We start from the raw sequence: 14,565 nt of genomic DNA, 5'->3' as shown, positions 1-14,565 counted from the left end.
TGACACATCCTCCGCGCTCAGACAAATTGCAGAGCAGGACCCCATTCCCTGATATTTGTTCCTTCAGACAGTCATTTGTGGCTTTAAACAAATAGTTCATCTGCCAAGAGGGTCAGAGCGCATGGTTGTGGCCCAAGCCGGCCGACAGCGCTGATTTTGGGCTGCGCTTCCTGCGCCTGGGGCCCCATAGCTGGGGGTCAGACCCCATGCAGCCGTCAGCTCCTTCTGCAGAGACGAGCCCACCAGTACAAGCCCAGTTGCTCTGTAGAGGGATTTAATTGGCATTTTCCATGGTGAAAATCCTCTGTTTATACAGAGTTGGGGTTGTAGGAAGCTCCGTCCTCTCCCCAGAGGGATTCCTCCCCATTCATCATCATTACAAATCCTTTTACACTGACAACTTCCCAAATCCTGTAATTCAGCACTGTCCATTCCAAGAAACAATTGATTTTATTGTTGTTTCTGGGTTTAAAATGGGCAGTTTTCTCTCGATAGGTGCCCAGATGGGGCTGAAGTGGTTTTGCCTCCATCAGTCCTTGAACTTGTGAAGCACCAGCCTGGTCCCTGCTGGGAATCCACAACTCAGCCCTGAGCATCCACAGGACACCAGGCTCTGCCCCAAGGATTCACTCTACATTCATGCTCTGCCAATATCTACACCAGGTTCATCACCAGCACTTTAAATCTTCCTTTTAAATCTCTGCTTGTCTGACAACGACCCTAATTTGATCATTATGTGTACAGAAAAACAACATCTCTATACTTCTGCAGCAGTGTGACCAGAGGCAGTCGCAGCTCACACATGCCCGAGCCATATTCAGCCCACTCATCCCTCCACATCACATTATGCTCACACACCTGGCTTAACCCATTTTATTTTTGCTCAAACTGTCCTGCCAACCACCCCATTCCCTGTCCGTTTGCAATATTCAGGTCCCTATGAGACACAACCCACACCAGCCAAGCCAGAGCTCATCACACAGCTCAGGAGTGTGGATCCAGACACTTGCCATTATATTACTACAGGTTGGTTGAGAACGAAATTCAGTCCCGGGCACTGCTCTGCACACACAACGTGATTCACAGCGCTTTGATGGAAGCGGGAGCAGAAATAACAACAGCCCCTCCAAACCAAAACACGAGCAGAGCGAGCCAGAGACTACAGAATTTGGAAGGGGGTGGTTGGTGTTTTGGATAGGGGTGCAGTACGTGATTGAGCATGAGGGTGTCCCAAAGAAGCCCATAATCAAAATGAAAATGTAGTTCGGAGCCTGAGAAAGAAGAGTTTTTGTGCTTCGCACTATGCCAGAAAATCTGTGTGTTGTTAGAAGGGAAACCTGCAGGTTCATCCATTTCTCCAGGAGAGCAGAACTTTGTGTGCTTCTTGCAAATGATATGGAGCTGCAGCAAATCTGCAACAGGAGTTTGAATAGCTACCTGGGTTAGAAGGGACACTGAAATCCCCAGAAACTACATGAGCACGAAGCGTTTGCTCAGCCTTCACTGTATCCTACCAGCACGATCAATAACACACTCCAGGAAAGATTCTCATATAAATCTCTGTCACTGTTGGAGAAGAATCTAAATCAGGATCACATGCAAAGTTTAATATCTTCTCAAAAACACAAAACAGAAACAAGCAAAAAAAAAAATAGGACTTTGAGTAAACAGAACTTGACGAAATAGAAACGCAAGTTCATTCACTTCCCTGAGACCACCTGAACGCAGTGCAGTGGGATTATTTTATTTGGAAGGCTCACAAATGCAAGTTTATTGTTGAATCCCGTTTCCATGACTGCAAAGCGTTGCTTATGTTTTGAATGATCATCCATGTTTCTAACTTTATAACTCTCCTATTAAAATATAGAACAGCTGCTGCCCCAGTCAGCTGTTCGGCATATGGAGCCCACCAGGGACAAAGCCCACTGTTAACACCAAGAATTATTTTTAACGCCCTCACATTTCTAAACCTCACCATCATCTCAGCGAAATGGCACGTTTCCACACTCCCCAGCTGGGGGAACACCTGCGTAATGCAAAACTGAACCGCGCTGCATCTGCTACAAAAACCAATTTGATTTCATCTGGCCAGCAGAAAAAGTTATCAGCCCCAGTGAACAGCAACAGGGCAAAAAGTTAAACTGTGGTTTGTATCTGGAGAAAAGCAGATGTCTAGTTGAGATGTTTATACTGCAAACATTTCTGTATATATTAGGAGGAAAGAGAGCTGTTTAATAAAATGGAGCTGGCTTACAGTTGCCAAAGCAAATTTGAAGGACAGTACAACAGCTTTTGTCGTTTTTGCATGGGAAAAATACAGTCCAATTTCATATCGATATAGATTATGTACATTCGAGCTTTGGCTTTTTTAAGTTAGCTCTTTTAAAAGCCTCCTGTTTATTCTGTGTATTTGCTCAGCAGAAAAAGTTGCAAACGTTGTGTTGGAAGAATATTACAAAGCAGTAGCAAAGGTTTCCCCAGATTTGTTCTCTGGTGTGTCAGAGAACACCTTGGTGCTGGATTAGGGGCTGTGTGGCCAAGCCCCACGTCAGTGCTCCCTGCAGAGCAGAACTGGGCGCTGAGGTGCGCTCCAGCTTTGGTCTGTACACACAGTCACAGCGGGTCTGTCACACGCTGCTTCCGCTCTCGCTCGAGAGAAATTATTTCACTTTCTGATCCCCAATCCCAACAGTCCCAGAAGGGACCTCAGCACCCTGCATTGCTGCTCCCCCCCAGAAATATGTTGGGATAATTTCTATTTAATTTTAATATTTTTGCAATTTCTACATAACCACACAGTAGATATGTACTCAAACGGGGGAAACACTCCCACTGTCAATTGCTTCAGCTCAGACCTTTGAAAATGAGGGGGGAAAAAAGGTGCAGCCCTCAATTGAGCCCTCCAGCAGCTCCTGCCCTGCAAACACACACGCTAGTGCACTTTATTGCATAGCTTTAATCAAACATTGATTTTTTTTTCTCCCTCCCCCAGAAGACACCCCATAAAGCCTCTGCAGTTATGATCTACTAAAACTCTGTGCAAAGGCGTGCACCGTCCCCATCCATACACCCCAACAAGCACACAGAAAGGCTTTCAAATGTAGCAGCCTCCCAGCTGGGTTGACAAAAGTAACATATTTATGCTTTTAAACTCAGAAACCACAATCATGAAAGTTACACAGGCACCTTGAGGTCTAAATCCTGCAGATGCCACTCCAGAAACATCTGAACCAGTGAGCACCTCCTCTTGAGGGTCACATTTTCTTCTTGCAGTTTGAGTGTTTCTGGAGTATCTATGTGCAATATATAGGAATGTTTCCTATACAGAACATATACAACAAACACCCAAGTGGGAAGTCAAAAGAGCAAAATTCTTGCAGGCGGCATGGAAACTAGGAAAACAAACAGTTTTTGGAAGCTCAGAGAAAGGGCTGCAGAGGGGAAGCCAACATACCAAAACAGCAGGGTAAAAGGCATTATTAAAATCAATAAGTCATCCTCTGAGAAGCTGAAGTTGTATACGAATGAGGAAAATAGAAATGTTCCTGAGATCTGGAAGGTCACACACAAAAACAAACAAGGCAGGCCAAAGGAGCAACTTGCAAAAGCCCAGACCAGCAAATCAAGCCTCTTGCAATCACAGCAGAAGCAACGTCCCGGGGGGCTGGTGGGGCCACAGGGCGACCCGCACAAGAGGGGAACAAGGGAAAGAAAATAACGCAATGGCAGCAAAATGAAGTGAAAGTTCCTCTCCTGCTCCTGGAGGAGGAATTTGGCAATACCACCGTGCCAGAGCTGTTCCTACAGGCACCATATCAAAGGACCTGCCTCAAATCAAGCAGGGGATAGAAGAGGGGAAACAGCAAAGTTTGGTAATGATATCCAATTGTTCAGGTAAAAGTGAGCATCCCCTGGACAACAGAGCCTTTCCCCCTCTGGGGAAGGCCTCCAAATAGTGAGGAAAAATGCCAAATAAAACCAAAGGAGATAAATGTAAAGTGATACACATGGGGTAAAAGTTATCCCAGCTTTATTTGAACAGTGAAGGCCCCTGAACTGACCACCACCTCTCAGAAGGACAGTGTCACGGTTATGACAGAGCATTCATAGGGAACCACAGCTCCAGAAAGCAAATCCAGCATGGGGAATAATTGGAGATGGAGCAGGGAACAAAGCTGAATGTTTACACAGTTGTATAAATCCACTGCATCTCAAACATGTAATGCAGTTTGGGACCCATCTCTCCCTTACTCCTTCTTACGGCAGGATTAAAGCTCAGATCAGACTGAAAAATTACTGCACAAATTGACAGCAAAGCCTCCCAAGACGCATTAAATATGTGGCTGTCCTGAGCAGGAGCTCTTCCCCAGCACCCCTGGGCAAAGGGGAAAACGTTTGCAGTTGGCTATTAGCAGCTCTGAAGCTGTTACCCTGGCCAGAAGCTCCACCATCAGCAGTATGTCACGATGTCTAAAAACAGAAAATCACACCCAAAAGAAAAAGAGAGGAAGCCTGCACGGAGCATTTTGATGCTACATCACAAGGGTGAATCAACCCTTTAAGTGATTCAAAGCCTGAGGCTAAAGTTTGCATTTGCAGCTTCCTCCTCCTGTAATGAACCAGGTTCCAGGTGGTTTTGCAACCCAGGTTGGTTTAAAGACTACCCCCAACATTTAGTAGAGCTGGTTTGCTTCACAGGAGATTTAAAAACTGGCAAAGGTGGGCAGGCAGAGGAAAACGTGAAGCAACACGCCAAGCGCTCACTGCGAGGCCGGTGATTTTATACTAAAAACCAAATCACGAGGATCAAAATAGTAACATGAAACTGTAATGGGGGTCTGAAAATTTCTGCCTTTGCTCTGGTATGCTGAAGAGGGAAGACCTAAATTATACAGTGAACATCTCCAGTAAAGTGCTTTCCTCTCCAACAACCCTTTTCCCCCCCGCTATACAGCCAAGGCATTGCTGGCTGTTGCAATTTCCATCACACCAGCTTGAAAGCTGCCCAGTTCCATCACAAGTAAATATTTTTCAGCAATATGTTTCTTTGCTCGGTCTAAGATATTTTTCCTCCATTTCTGGAGCTGGCAAAAATTAAAAGGAAGCTGCAGTGGTGTTGTTGTGAAGCTTCAATTTGTGCTTTGGAGAATGGCTGTTTGCACACCAGCATAAAGAAAAGCTGGAGAGGCAACACATTCACATCGTGGCAAAAATGAAAACAAAGCTCTCTTGAAAAATTCTGCACACACATGTTACCTGTGTATGATAGATACATGCGGTGCTGCTACATAAAGAAACAAGGGTTCAGCTGGTACCAACATCCCGCTCGAACCCACCTGCAAGGTACCAAGATCATTAAAACATCTCTAAGCCAGTAGTTTGTTGGCACCACCTTCTAATTTAAAGTTAACAGTTAAGTTCTATTCATCTTGACATAATTTGACACTTGTACCTTGGCCAAAACCCCCAAACCAGGCTATTTTCAAATGTTAAGTCCAGTAGTTTAGTATGTCTTTCTCTTCCCCATATTGTGGGAGATGGTATAAGCTCTAACCAGCTTGGGAAGAAAAAAAACAACAACACACAAACACACAAAAGACATTTGTAAAATTTCCAGATTCTGGTTTTAAGAATCTATTCATTTCCAAGACATTCAGTCTGAGCACGGAGAGCTCAAGGCACATTTTGGAGGGGTTGGAGCACCCCCAGTCCACTCTCACCAGTCTTGAACCTGCCTCTCCCATGGGCTTTGGGCAGCATCCTGACACATCCTCCACCACAGCCTTCTCCTCTCCGAATTCAACCCTCCCACTGCTGTGACATTGCCACAGGGGTATTTTCCGTCTCTGGACAGTACAATAGTTCTTTCCTTTTGGGGCTACCCAAATTCACACACACTCAAGCACTTGGGATCAAGGCTTTTGCTCTGATTGCCCTTGACCACCATCACCCAAGCTGAAAACACTGTGCTTCAGGGGGGGGAAATACCATCTAGTTGTTCAGAAAGATCAGCTTGGCTCTGAAAATTAGATGATGCTTTCAGGCTGTGTGGGATATTTGGTGACAGAGGGGTGCTTTCTCACACCCCAGGCCCCAAAACCCCCCTCATCAGCTATGCAACCTGGCGTATTTCAACAGCTGCCCTCAGCAGACACTTCCTGAGGTTGCCTGAAATCTCCAAAGGGATGTAAAATATTTGTAGTAATTCCCTCAACAAACCCAAGAGGCTTCCTCGAAGCAGAGTCCTCAACTCTGTTGACTTGTGTTTTTAAAAGGTAATATAAATTCCACTTACACTGGTTTGTTTTGATGTTGAAAATTGGTCTCCATAGACATGGTTGAAATCATGCCCTGAAGCGCTGAGGCCGGAGCCAACAACCACACAGCCCTTTCTCCAGGGCCGGGCCGAGGAGGTTTTAAAGGTGTAAATGCCATCCTTCCTGCCATAGCAGGACAGGGGGGGACACAGGGACACCGGGCACGGACAGGGTGTCCCATGGGAGAGGGAAAAACCACAGTCGTGGCCACCCAGGCCCTGGGAGAAACCTGGGGGGCTGCCCCTCATGTCACCCCTGACCCAAAGCCCCATCCCACTGCTCACACATTTACTTCAACAGGCAGATACCAGGGGGCAAAAAGCCCCACAGAGCCCATAGGAAGCCTAAAAAATATATTTTATTGTTGTATTTTAAAACCTCAATGCCCTGCAGAAGCACCTTTGAAGGCTGATACGCAGCTAGGACTGCAGTGGTGTTTGCCAAGCAGAAACAGCAATAAAAAGAAATAAGAGTGAGACAAAGAGGGGGAATATATGGAGAAACGACAAGTAGAGGTTTTTATATGGAAATTTATATCGAGGGTAACATTCCTGTCTAACACAAGCGCTTTAATACTTCCGGATGCAAGCCTCAAGCCAAAATCCAGTGAGGTCTGATGCTACAACAGTGTTTAAGCTCAGAGATGCTGAATGTTTTTGCAAGAGCTACAGGTTTTCTCAGGGCCAAAAATCATCCAGAAGAACAACAAAAAAGCTTTTAATTCTCTCCCAAATAACCCCACCGCAATGTCCCAGCACGAAGCAATCACAAAGCAGAAACGAGCCCTGAGGCACCAAACCGCCCAAGTTGATTTGAACATCGCGATGTACAGACTGCCACAAAACCTGATCGGGGCAAAAAAAGAGGCAAAAAGCAGGAGAAGACCTATATTTGAGAATGGATTATTTTCATTAAACTGCTTTTTTTCCCCCTTCCAGCTCTAACACTGCTTCTGTGGTACCCGGGGGCGATGGTACAGCCCTCCCAGCCACCGCAAAGCCCAGGCACAAAGCAGCCATCGAGGATTTCCCTCAAAGGCTGGCTCGGTTTTGTATAAAGTGCAGGGTTGCTCCGCCGAGGGCAATATCGGGCTGAGATCAAACCGGGAGACGCGTTCCCCAGGTCAGCAGCGCAGCAAGCGTAAGCTCACACGAGCGATAAACTGTTCGGAACAACTTGTCCTGGAGAGGCTGCTGCTCCTCCGCCGCTGCCAAGGCCCGTTTCTGCCGGTTTCTGCACTATGCCAATTCCTCCCATACAAGATTAAGCTGCCTTGAGGCAATTTCAACTTACACATCTGATATTTTGAGCATTTTCTATGCTCGGCAGCTCAGGAATCGTCACAGCCCATGTACTGCCACTTCCCCTTTTCACCTCATGTCACCCTCGTAAAGACGGTTCGTTCCCATTTAAGTGCTCACACACCTTTTCTGGGACTTCAAAACACCAAAGGGATGACTCCAGGAAATAACATTTCACTGAAGAGCGGGGCTGAGCCACCAGTGCCATACAGCTCATTGCTGCAGGGGCATCAACCTGAGAGCAAAGCACATAAGACCTGGTTGCTTAGATACATTCATCACACCAAAGAATAGTTTCCCCTTTTTGAGGGTATTCTGGGTTTATTCAATCCCATAAGTTTATTACAAGTACCAAGAAAATATCCTATAAATAAACAAATGAGGTTTTAAGTCTAAAAGCTTAGTTTCAAGACCATCCTGGATGGCTCCAAGTCAAAAAGGCAGATATTAAACGAAAAAAACCCAACACCTCAATAATCTAAAAAGTCTCCAAATTCCTTATTTGTTTACTTATCCAACTACACATGAATAATTTCAGTCTAGCACAGACCTGTTCAGGTGCCAGATCTTGTTTGCATGTCTGCTCTGGGAAAGGCAAATGCACAGTTGAACTTGAATGCTATGCAAGTATCAGCCAGCCATTAGCATTAATTGCTAAACGATTTTTCCAAAAATTAGATTAAATATAAACTCAATGTCTGTGGCTGTTGCTGGTTACTGCTGTGAGGAAAATGGTTACACTAATACACAATTGGTTGGGCTCAAATTATAAACCAAATTAAAGTGCTGCTTTTACCTAGCCAGAACAGCAACTCTGTTTTATGGAGATGTGTTTCTGCATTAAATCCAATTTCTGTACATTTCTGTCTGCACCAACAATATGGACAGATCTAAAGGGACACCTGTGTGCACAGTAACTGTGATCATTGTAATTCAGCTCACAAAAACACCAAAACAATTTTGCAGGTGCATCTCCAAAGCCACTGGTTAAATGATTCAGAAGAAATCCCATTGTGTAACAAAATAAGTTATAAACAAGACTATGGAAAAGCAGGGGAGGAAAGAAACTTCCTGAGGGTTTGGCACTGCTCTTATTAGTGATGGCTGAATTCATTTTGCCTGATTTCCAGTGTAGTCAGATATTCAAATAAAACTCAAACACTGTCTGTTTGCCATGATCCAGAGATTGGAGATCAGAAATCATGGAGAGGGCAACGGTTCTACGTGGATTTTGCCTATACAGTCGGTTTGTATCAGACCACACCTGGGATGTGCAAGGGAGGCTCTAACACAGGAAAAGTTTTCTCTAAATGCAAAAGCATTTAACTGAATCAGCATTGGACTAGTGGAAAGAATATATACTTACAAGGCAAAAAATTTTACAAGGCAATTTTACAACTGTAATCAATTCCTCCATGAAAAGAGTCCACGCTGAGGTCTCTGGACCAGCGAGGCAGGAAGCACTGGCTTTACAGCAACTGCTGACGAACAGTTTGCAAAACGTTGGCATGTCAACCTGTACTATAATTATACAGATCATTAGTTTACTCACTAACATCCCCAGTATCTTTATCATGAAATACAGAGTGCTCTTCCTTGCATTTGTGAAGCTCTCTGAAATCAAGACACCTGCTGAAGCTTTTTTAGCAAGCTGGCAAATACAGGAACACTAAAACTCTACATTTAGGAACTCCACTTAAGGAAATCAACTGAATGAAATATCCAATAAAAGCACAAAAATCTAAAGCAAACTTAACCATGATAACTGAGTTTGATGTTATATGGCAAAGCTCATCACAACAAATTGCAACTGAAACTTTCCTCCACAGTATAATTTAGGGCAGGTTTCACTCCACCTCACTCAGACAACAGGAGTGAGATGCACATTTTCACTTAGCACAGGGGGGAAGCGTATCCATGATTAATTCAATTTGGAGGCACAGTTATGGCACAAGCGTGTACACCAATACTTCTTTTTTTTCTCTCACAAATATTTGTGCTCTTAATTTTGTAACCACGATTTGCACGTTTCCCTGAACAAGAATAAATCTGTGCAAGCCTTTGCTCTGACACTTGCTCAGCGTTGAAACAAAACCCCATCCCAGCCAAAACCAGCACAACTGGGCACACAAGCTGCCCCATCCCACCCTTCTGCCATCAGCAATACAAGTAGGGGACACACAGGTAGGGTTCTGCCAGCCCCTGGTCCCCTCGAGCATTTTGGGATGGCAGCAAGTGTCCTGCCAGGACAAGCTCAGGCTGTTTGGTGCCGTCACCAGCTGCCTGGTCACAGAAATCCCCTCCAAGAAGCATTAAGTATCACGCAGTAAAGGCAGGTGTTGCACAGAGCCCCCAGGGTGTCACAAATCCTCCCTTTGCAGTATTTTACCGCAGTCCCCAAAAGCGTATTCCCTCCTGCGTGTAAAGCAAGGCACAGGAGCCACTAGTGCTCAGGGCCAGTCTTGGCCAGGGATCCTGCTGTGAGGGCCAACAATCCCCAAACCTTGCAAACTCAGCCAAGAAAATCTGTTTTATTCCAGCTCAGCCACTCAGGGTGAGAGGCTCACAACCTCAGAGAGGCTTTCAGTCCTTCCCGGGATCAAAAAAATCAGACCCGGCCGCAACATTTTGTGGCATGGCAAGTCAAACCCCTTTTCCAAGCACAAAGCAGAGGGAAAAGAGGCTTTTCTTTGCAGTGTTCATTTTCTGCACAGCCTTCGAGGTGGTGTTTGCTAGTGCCCATCAGCATCTTGCACTGTACCACTGTCGATGTAGAAACTGCTGTGCAAGTACAGCTGACAACATGCCACTGTCAGGCAGGCGTCGTGGCCTCAGCACAGTCTGCAGAAAGCAAAATAGCTCAAAAAAAGAGACAAAACTCGTGCAACTAAGATTTTAGAAAATGTTGATTATAGTGCATTTGAGAAACATTTTTGCAGCTGGGCAATTAAAGCCCATGACACAACACACACCCACAAAGGCAAGATTACAGAGGTAACCTGGATTTTCCACATTTCCTTTTGCACGCTTGGCTACGAAAACCAAAGCTCCCAGTGTCACCCCTGCAGGGACACTCACGTGTGTGGGTGATGTGAGAGGGTTACGGTGACAGCCAGGCTGCAGACTCTACAACCCAGAGATGGGTCTGCATGGCATGAGCTCCTGATGTAGCACGATAATGTTTTCATTAGCACACTTTTACAACTACTCCTTCTCAAGTAGAAGTATCAGACCAAAGCGGGTTCACGAAAAAACAAGAGATTCCTAGACAACAGCTTGTTTGTCAGTCATGGCAGGGGCAGAATTATATCTGTTTGAGGATTTTGCAAGTAGAAACTACCCAACAACTGCTTGGAATTGGAAAAAATAGGCACAACCCTAAACAGAAAAAAAAAAAATCACTGAGAGATTAGGTAAACAAGAGTATGTGGCTAACATGATACACAGGATGTTGCTGCCCTGAGTTTGTATGTTTATACATGCCTGTACACCCACAATCACTTTAGTATCCTGAAAACAGCAGTAACAATTTAAAATCATTTAATAATAGGTGCTTTTTTTTTCTCAGAACTGGGGTATAACCTCTGAAGCCAAAGGTGGAGAAATAGAGTATCACCCATCCTGAGAATAATATGCTGAGAATTGTTGATAAAGATCAGCCCAGTGATGCAGAGTTAGAAATCAGAGCGTACCACAGAGAAACTCCTGGTTTGCCTTCAGATGCTCTTCACACCCACTATACAAAGAGTTATGAATAACTTATAAAGGTATTAAATTTGGAGGTTAAATCGGGAGGTTTGGGATGCTCTTAGCACAGGGCAACACCTGAACAAAGCTCAAGGCCAAACTTGCAATGTGAACTTAAATTAGACGAATCCAAGTTCGAGGTTGAATCACTGAAGTGTTACCAGCTGTGGAGCAAAGGCCTCCACCACGGGCTGAAGCATTTCCCCCTCCTCTGCTGCTTTGACTTCTGCAGCTGCTATTACCCTATTAAAAATTTTATATGTTATTCACACATTTCAGATCCCAAAACATGTTTCACTACACTGAATTTTAAATGGCAGATACCTTTATGGCTATTAACATTTATCACTCTTACCATTTTACTAGCAATGCTGGCATTTTTCAAGCTAGTTGCAACTCGTGTAAGTAACCGTATGTATTAAGCACCACATACTTAATTTCTTTACTAACATTTCAACAACACAGCAACATGCAAGTATAACTATAGTGAGTGCTGATGGGATTTATAACTGGATCCTGAGTATAAATCATATTTTTATCAGCCTTAGAAACTTTTAATTGCCTTTTTCATACTTCATTTGACAGGAATATGCACTATCTCCTCAGATCAGGAGGACCCATATTAAGGTATAGCTCTTACTACATGCCCCAAAAGATGACATAAATTTATTTTTTTTGTCTCCTAAGAAAAAAAGCAAACATTTAAGCAATCCAAAGAGACATTATGAAGCAAAGTTTGAGTCTTTCATATTTGTGTTTGTGCTAAAATTTGAAAACTCCATACAAAGGGCTTGAGCTCGCCCTGCTGAAATCAATGACATTTGTCACAGCAAGAGGATGGAGCCAACACGCTGGAAGCCGATCAAGGACACGGCCCAGGCTGACAAACTGCTCGATCATTAGCTCTTAATTTAAGCTTAGACCTCCTTTATAAGGCGAGTGGGTGAGAACAGCAAACAAAACCCACATCAATCACCACATCCACACAGTTTCCAACTCCTATTTATAGTTTTACTTTGAAATTGAAGAGAAAAATGCAAATCATCATGCCAAGGGGGAAAGAGAAGGAACAGACCATCTGTAGGACTGTGAGCTGCTGCTTTATTCCCAGTGTGCTGCCCACCGCCCTCAGCTCTGCCGCAAGGTCAGGTTTTGACAATGGCCAGCTTTTCACAGGGTCTCAAAGACTTTTTGCTTGAATTTTATAGACAGCAAAAATAAAAGGCATTTGATGGCTAAGAGGTTTTAATTACTGGCAAGTTGTAGGCAAGGGATTTTTTTTTTTCTTCCAATTTTTACATTATATCCTCCTGGCCTTCTCAGAAACTATGGGGCCTTACTGGATGGCACCACCAGCAATTTTGAAGCTTCAAAGAGCTTTGCTCTTGGTTAAAGAGGCCCTATTAATTACTGCCTTGTCTTTTTCTTCTCTTTCTTGAATTTATTTTTTTTTTTTTTTAATTAAAACACTAAGTTAAAAGAAAGCATGTCCAACATGCTAAGTAATCATTAAATAGCTATTTCAAAATGTCACATCCACAGCTAAATAATCATGACTAGCTTTGCAACAAAAGACTGGAAAAGTTCCAAATTTACCTTTTGGATTGTTTTCATGCCATCACCTGATGCAACAAATCACTAATACTTCACCTTCAAATCACTCATCTTCACCCCAAGCTCCACTGCCAATTTGAGCCAATTGTCATCAATCCTTATTGCTGCCTTCATCTCCTCATCTTGTTTAATTACCATCCCTCTTACTCACCCATTTGGTGCACTAATCCCCACCAGCTCACATTTCTGCTCAACAGAAATAGGAAAGCAGTAAAGGAAATATATCAGGCCTTAACGTTATAATTTCTTTAAAATTTGTCAAAGATTTTAGGTAACACTAGCTTATGGGGTACCACACAGGAAAATCCCAGACAATAACTAGCTTTGATTTTTAAAATGTACAGAAAAATATATTTATCTTACTTTACACTCATTTTCACTGCATTACACGCTGGCTCAGACGGCTACTTGCCCATCAAACAAGGGTCTTTGTTTTAAAAACCACCTTCCCAAAGGCATGTCCACCCTCAGTCTGCCACTGCCATTTGCTTAGTTTTCAGCCCTGGGCAAGTAATTCAGGGCCTTGGGTCATTTCAGACCTATTTGTATTCCTTGGTATTTACCATCATTCCTACCATAACCATTTAAAATTAGAGTTTTAGCTCTTCACAGCCAACCAAGGTCCCCATGGCATCGTAGCTCAGTACAGAGAGCAGCCCCTGGAATGTTCAGCCCTCAGATGGGCTTTTTTGGGGAGAGGTTGCCAGACGATAAATCATTTTAACTCAGGCACCCAAAAACTGAATTGACAGTAAACGAGCACACACGTCTGGAAGCTTCGTGCATTACACATGATGGTCGCTTACCTTTCTTTATAAACTAACTGAAGGTACAGGTCACAAAAGCCATTTGGAGTGTTAGAAGTGGTGCTAAATCAGTTTTGAAAATAGGTATCTAAAAATTATCCCATACAGGCAGAGTGTTTTTGTGTTTATTTTTGTTGAGCTCTGGCTGTTTTGTTAAGGATACAGCATTGAATGTTCAGACATCAGGTGAATGCCTGAATCTAGGGCCTGATTTTAAACCAGGACTTGGTGGCTCTTCAGCCAACTGTTTCTTGTAAATTTTGTAAAATTTACCATTTGTGTAGATTTGCCCCCTCACTTCACATAAAAAAAAAAAAAAATCTGTGTCACTTATCCCTACAAATACAAAAATTGCCCATATTTTGGCTGATTGCACTGAGAAGCCAAACTGGGGATTTATCTCAAAGATTAGAGGGCTATGAAGTAATATATAATGAAAAACAAACTGTTGCTTTCTATTATTCCACAAATACTCAGACTATTTTCTGAAGTTTCCAAGCAAGCTATGGAGGGGTTGCGTTGTCTGCAAGCATCACCACAAACCAGCCTGGGCTGCAGAGCAGCAGAGGCCTTGGTCAGCTAACCAGTGCCACCGTATGGCAGAAGGTAAAATAGAGAAAGGCGCACAAAACTCATTTTAGGGTTTTCTGTCCAGGGAGCTTGCTGCAAATGTAGGCAGAGTATTCTCAGTGTCTTCACTATGGCAAGGTCTGGGCAATGTTGTTTCTCCAACCTCACCAGCTGTGCTGCCTCAGCTCAAGGGAAACACTCTCCCACACT

This window comes from Streptopelia decaocto (genome assembly GCF_964273445.1).
Source record: "Streptopelia decaocto genome assembly, chromosome: 3".
Taxonomy (NCBI): Eukaryota; Metazoa; Chordata; class Aves; order Columbiformes; family Columbidae; genus Streptopelia; species Streptopelia decaocto.
This window is presented reverse-complemented; position numbering follows the sequence as displayed.